Source organism: Oreochromis niloticus, linkage group LG22, assembly GCF_001858045.2.
Source record: "Oreochromis niloticus isolate F11D_XX linkage group LG22, O_niloticus_UMD_NMBU, whole genome shotgun sequence".
Taxonomy (NCBI): domain Eukaryota; kingdom Metazoa; phylum Chordata; class Actinopteri; order Cichliformes; family Cichlidae; genus Oreochromis; species Oreochromis niloticus.
Window position 1 is genome coordinate 23,952,011 of NC_031985.2, and position 6,296 is coordinate 23,958,306.

At 42.0% G+C, this 6,296-nt stretch overlaps 1 long non-coding RNA gene across 1 annotated transcript in view; it reads right to left on the minus strand.

The window, feature by feature from the left end:
* The window catches only part of LOC112843469 (uncharacterized), a 6,638-nt gene extending 6,347 nt beyond the window's left edge, over nucleotides 1–291 (minus strand). The window contains exon 1 of the long non-coding RNA XR_003215826.1: nucleotides 1–291. This exon is cut by the window's left edge and continues 3 nt beyond it. This is a non-coding gene — a long non-coding RNA (uncharacterized LOC112843469).
* Nucleotides 292–6,296: the final 6,005 nt, after the last annotated feature.

Here is a 6,296-nt window from a genome sequence, read left to right on the forward strand (position 1 = left end):
GTTGTCCAATTAAAACTCTGACTTGTGTTTGGTGGTTGTAGAAATCTTTTTATGAGCTTTTAGCTGAGATTGAGAAGTCTGAGTGCACCACACATGCCTGTCTATATTTACACAGCAGACCTGGTATTACAGCCGGTAAAACCGTGCGCAGTTGCCCCCGCCCGGTATCGCGGGCCTTGCCCTAGGTTAGCTACCTGACGCCATCTTGATAGCCGCGCTATCAAATGCTAAGACTAGCTAAAAGTCCATGGTGCATAATATACACATGTGCTACATTTCATACCCCCCAAAACGCTTACCTGTATGTCCTTAATCCTTCAGCGCATCCATTAGGCTGCTCCGAACACGAGGACATTTAATGTTCAAACATGTCTTGCTTTGCATACTAATAATCAAGGAACTGACCTCACTGTTCATTCACTGGGCTGGTTTCAGTTATTGTGCAAGTGTACCGTTTATAAGGTTGGGGGAAACCTGCAGTCAGCTGAGACTGAAGTCCCTTGGATGAGTGACGAAACGTTTCTATCACTGAAAACAGAATCAACCTTTTGGAAAGGTTTAAACCAATGACTGTTGGTTTAAACACTTACAGCGGACGGCCTTTAGGCACCGCCCAGGCAAAATGTCATGTGACCTTTTCTTTATGACATCATCACTCCTTGGTTTAGAGTGATGATGTCATAAAGTCAAATTTAGAATCTTATTTAAGATCCTTTGAAGTTTTTCCTTAAATAGGACCGAGAAGCAGCAATTTTTAGTCAGTGTTTTCACAGCATTCAAACGTTCACCAGAGAAACATTTGAAAACCTTTTCAAAGTCACTGTAGTATATACAGCCATGAGTCCACAAAAACACCAAAAACGACAAAACGCATCCCTGTCCTCTCTTCGCTCTGTCGATCAAATAAAAAAAGTTGTAAAAATCCCAAAGAGAATAAAGAATAAAAGAAGAATCTTAAACATCCGAAGGGCATTAGAGAAGAAAAGGAGGAAGGAAAAATACGATCTACAAAACAAACTTAAACGAGCTGAAGAAGAGATACTTCAACTACAGGAGAAGTGCATAGAAATGGAAGCACAAATTAAACGCCAGCCTGACATAGAGATCATTAATGAAGGCTGGGGAATCAGGTTTGGTGAAGCCAAAAATACGATTTATTCCCTGAGAAAAAAAGAGAAGGAACAGCTCGCTGTTTTACAAATAAAGTCCGACCAGTTTGATGCAGATAGTGCTGCTATAGAGAAGTTACAAGAAAACCTCGAACACAAACACAAAATTAATGAGGAGCTCCAAGAAAACCTCAACAAAGCGCTGGAAAAAAATAGAGAAATCCTTCAACAGAAGGAAGAACGAGACATAAAGCTAAGAGACATGCAGTGCAAACTCAAAGACATTGGGGAAAAATACAGCGAGTCCACAATGGCTGAATTTCAGACTGTAGTCTCTGTCCTCATTACTCCAGAGAATATCTTACCTGCTGTCAGCGAGTGTTTCAATCGGTTCTCCCGAGTACAATGGGGGATGATTGAACATGGAGTCTGGGACTCTGATCTCCAAGCAGCACTGGCTGACATGATAACTGAAATAATTCAGACAGTTTCTACTGGCATCCTGAACTCGGCACTTCCCGTATTTCAGAAGTTTATGACACATGGGTCCCAAACAGATATTAGCATACCTGTGGTAAAAATAGCTCCGTTGCTGGGAGACTCTCTCTCAACGAGCATTGCCAACTCTCTTAACGTCCCCCATGACAAGTATGAGTCCATTAAGACGCTGACAAAACTGATTGAAATGGAGATTTCAGAAAAGGTCAACTCGGCTGTGACTCTACTTTTAAACAACCCGGATTTACGGTCAGATCCCGCTGTTTATGTCAGCGGAAAAATTACATGCATAAAAAACCTTCGACGCATGGTCTCTCATGCAGCCTCGTATCTGAAGAGATGTGCAGGTAAGCTAAGCTGCCTGTGCATGCGAAAGGGGGCCAGTTCGAGTTCCCTTAGTCCCTCTGATTCAAATGCAGAGAGTACTAAATCAAAGATCCGTGAGAGGGTGACACTTGATGAGGTCAGCATTGCTCTCACCAAATGGAGCACAGATGCAGCAATCACTGAGGACAAAATGGAAAGTCTAACCAAAGTGATCGCAGCCGATGCTGTCAAGAAAATACTTGACAATCTGAATTATTTAGCTGAAGATGCCACAGGAATAGAGCGGTGCACAGATGTTGTGGCTGCTGAAAGTCTGCAGCCTCCCAGCACGCCAGCAGAAATAGCTGCAGCTGATATTGTAAACACAGTAATTGATAATCTGCAGTCTTCTGATGGTGAAGATGTCACATCTAGTAACAAATGTGGCTCATGCAAACCTTTTAATGTGCAGATAATTATCCAGAAGGTGAAAAACTTTTTTGCCTCATGCATCCCACCCCTAAAAACCAATGAACAAAAGCTGCACAAAGACCACTTCTGCAGCTTTGCCAAAAAGCAGTTTTATAAAGTGATAAGAGAGATAAAACACCTGGTGAAGAAAAACAAAAGGTTCTTCATCTGTCTCCAAGATCCGGTCAAGTCACCTGATAATCAGAGAACAGATTCTATGGACAGCTACAGTTCTTTCTGTAGCTATGTAAACACACCAACTATGCATACCAGGTTTAAAAGTTCTTCCTCAGTTGATTTTACCACTTTCAACCCTTATCTTGATCAACTGTTTAATAAATTAAAATGGACAAAACACGTTAACCTTATCCAGAAACCCATGGAAAACGTAAATGCATTTGTTGAAGTTGAGACGTTTTGCAGGGAGTTGACAGATAAAATTTATGACCATCTCCAGTCAACTCAAAGATATTCACTCCCTGTGATGCTACTGGGAAGAAGTCTTTCAGACTCTGTGATTTCTAGGTCTCCAGAGCCAACAGGTGAGTTACCCTTTTCGCCCGAAGTCCTCTATGTAACTGTAGAAGACTCAGTGCAAAAGTTTTTGCAAAACATTCTTCTGTGGTTAGAGAATGATGCTTTGGATGAAACTGTCCAAAGTGACAAAGTTTCTGGTGCCGTGGAAGACATCCAGGATGTGATTTTACGAGCACTAACCCCAACAGAGCAAAGAGAACGCGACAGACTGTCTGAACCAGAGTCAAGTCCAGTTTCTCCTCACAAAAATCAACCCATCTCCTGTGTGAGTGTAATAGAGCAGGACCTACCTCCAGAAAAAAGCCCTGAGCCTGAGCCAGTCGCTGACACTGGGCCTACAGAAGGTCAAAGTCAGCCAGCAATCTCTAAAAACTTACAGGAGGAACCTTCAGAATTTTTTATATCACCTTTTGCTGCTGAGAAAATTGCCAAAGACTTCAGCGCCGTTCTGTTACCGAGTCTCCTCGAGAAATGCAGTTTTGACACAAGAAAGACAGTGAATACAGAAAAAAGAAAGGCCATCACCAGGCGTCTTACACATCTGGTTTTAGATAACGTCAGAAGCTCAGAATATCTGAGTGCTCTTGAAAATAACAAACTTCAGATTGTAAAGAAAATGACTAAAGCCCTTAGAAAGGAGCTTGGCTCTTTAGATCAGTTCGTACATTCTGCTCTTACACCAGATGATTCAACATTTGCTCAGCTTTTTCTGGCTCATCTGGAAATCATTATTGAGGTTGTACTCAATCCCCCAATGAAGTCTAAAATTGCTAGGTTCTTTCGAGCAGTGGGAAAAGCTTTAATGAAGCCGTTCAGCTGCTGCTTTAAGGGCAGCAGTGATGACTAAATGACCATCTTGACTTTTTTCCCCACTAGCATGCTTCTTTAAAGATCTTGAAGCATTTGGCCATCAGAAGTATACTTCATCTTGTCTCCCTATATTTTCTTTTCACCCCCCCAACCGGCCACAGCAGATGGCCGCCCCTTCTTGAGCCGGGTTCTGCTGGAGGTTTCTTCCTATTAAAGGGAGTTTTTCCTCCCCACTGTCGCCAAGTGCTTGCTCAAAGGGGATCTTTTGATTGTTGGGTTTTTTCTTGGTAGGACAGGGGTGGCCAACTCCAGGCCTCAAGAGCCGGTGTCCTGCAGGTTTTAGATGTGTCCTTGATCCATCACAGCTGATGTAAATGGCTACATTACCTCCTCAACATTTCTTGAAGTTCTTCAGAGGCCTGGTAATGAAGTGATCATTTGATTCAGGTGTGTTGACCGAGGGTGTTATCTAAAACCTGCAGGACATCAGCTCTCGAGGCCTGGAGTGGTTTTCACCCTACAGCAGGGGTGGGCAATTCCAGGCCCCGAGGGCCGGTGTCCCTGCAGGTTTTAGATCTCACCTTGGGTCAACACACCTGAATCACATGATTAGTTCGTTACCAGGCCTCTGGAGAACATCAGGACGTGTTGAGGAGCTAATTTAGCCATTTAAATCAGCTGTGTTGGTTCAAGGACACATGTAAAACCTGCAGGGACACCGGCCCTCAGTGCCCACCCCTGCCCTACAGTATAAAGCAGGGGTGCCTCTGGTAGAGCTCCCAGGCCTCTGGTAGAGGACCCGAGCTTGAAGAATTAAAAATAAATAAATAAATAAAAACACCACCCCACCCAGGGGCAAGAGGAGAAGTTTTTTTATTTTTTAAATTAACAATGAAAATTATCCACCGAACTTTTCATTCCTATCAAGATTTTCTTTTGATTGTAGTTTCACTGTAACTCCCCCTCCCTTTAGAAATCTAGCCGCAGACATTTCTTACTCGCTGCATAACCAAATAGATTGTCTTTACCTTTTCAGTCGCACCGAGGGCTGTAAGTAGACTTGTCTGATGCAGGTACCTGTCAGATTTGTTAATCCAGTTGCTGTAAGTTGTCATCTGCAACAGATAAGCCCAGAAGCAAAGGACATTAAATAAACAGTTACAGGCAATGTAACGCTTCATCTTATTGTAGTTCTGTATACAACTATTCATTTAGTTCACTGCTGATAAGAAAGCACAAGAGGCAAACACTGAACATTTGATTTCAACCATAGGCGTTTGCCTATGGTTGAAATCTTTGAAGTCTAAATAGAAGGTAATTTTCAACTACTGTAGACTTGTATTATTGTACTATATATTATTGTATTATAGAGTTGTATTTTAGAGTTATTAGCTACGTTTCCTGAGATTAAAACCATTCAAGGAACTGAAATTGAAATGGTCACATCTTACAAGTATCTAGGTATCATTATAGATCAGCATTTGTCATTTAAACCCCACATTCAAAGGCTTGTGTCTGAGTTGAAACTAAAACTAAGTTACCTTTTTAGAAATCATGTGTAAAAACCAAAACCAATGCAGCCTTCGTTCTCACAATATCATACAATTGATTATCCCAAAAATCAGAACAGAATTACCAAAAAAGGCTTTTAAATACGCTGCCCCCGTTTCCTAGAATAATCTGCAGAAGGAACTGAAGCTGTCGGAAATGGTTACCTTGGGAGACTTTAAGTCCATCTTTAAGGAACAAGAGAATAACTCTTTTAGTCATCTGTTATTGTATATTTTTCACCTATTTGTACGGAATATTGTGTCGTTTTTTTATTGTTATGTAGTTATGTGATGCATGTGCTTTTGACTTCAAATGAATTAAAAGCCTGTCTTTGTCTTTGGTTAATTAATAGACTGGTGTGGAAAAATGCTGCCACACTGCCCCATCGGCCTGCGCTTTGAGGATTCGGATTGTAAGTATGACTCGGGGGTGTTGATTCATTTAAACTAACAGAATCATCCTGCTGAATTACTACTGAATACAATTTGCACTGTCATTTGTTTAAAGTGTCTTCTTTCATACAGGTCAGATGGCCTTCTGGTGGCACGCTACCACAAACACAACCTATACTTTGAGGCCTCCTGTGACACACCTCCAGAACCTGAAATCATAACATTTGACACTCCTTTTGCTGGGAAGTTTGGCCTCTTCATCTGCTTCGACATCCTGTTTCATGATCCTACAGTGCTCCTAGTGCAGAGGGTATAAAATATAATCACATACGCACTCAGAGTATATACCTAACATTTGAAAATCTTCTCTGAAATTCAACATTTCTTCTTTATGCCTTTTTTTAGGGTGTGCGTCAGTTGATCTTTCCAACAGCCTGGATGAACCAGCTCCCCCTGCTGGATTCAATCCAGTTTCAGCAGGCATTCAGTCTGGGTGCCAACGTCACCCTACTAGCTGTCAACATTCGTAATGACAGGCTCATCATGACAGGAAGTGGCATCTACACCCCTTTTTCTGCCACCTACCACCACGCCAGGAAAGGAGACCCAGAGGGCAGGCTGC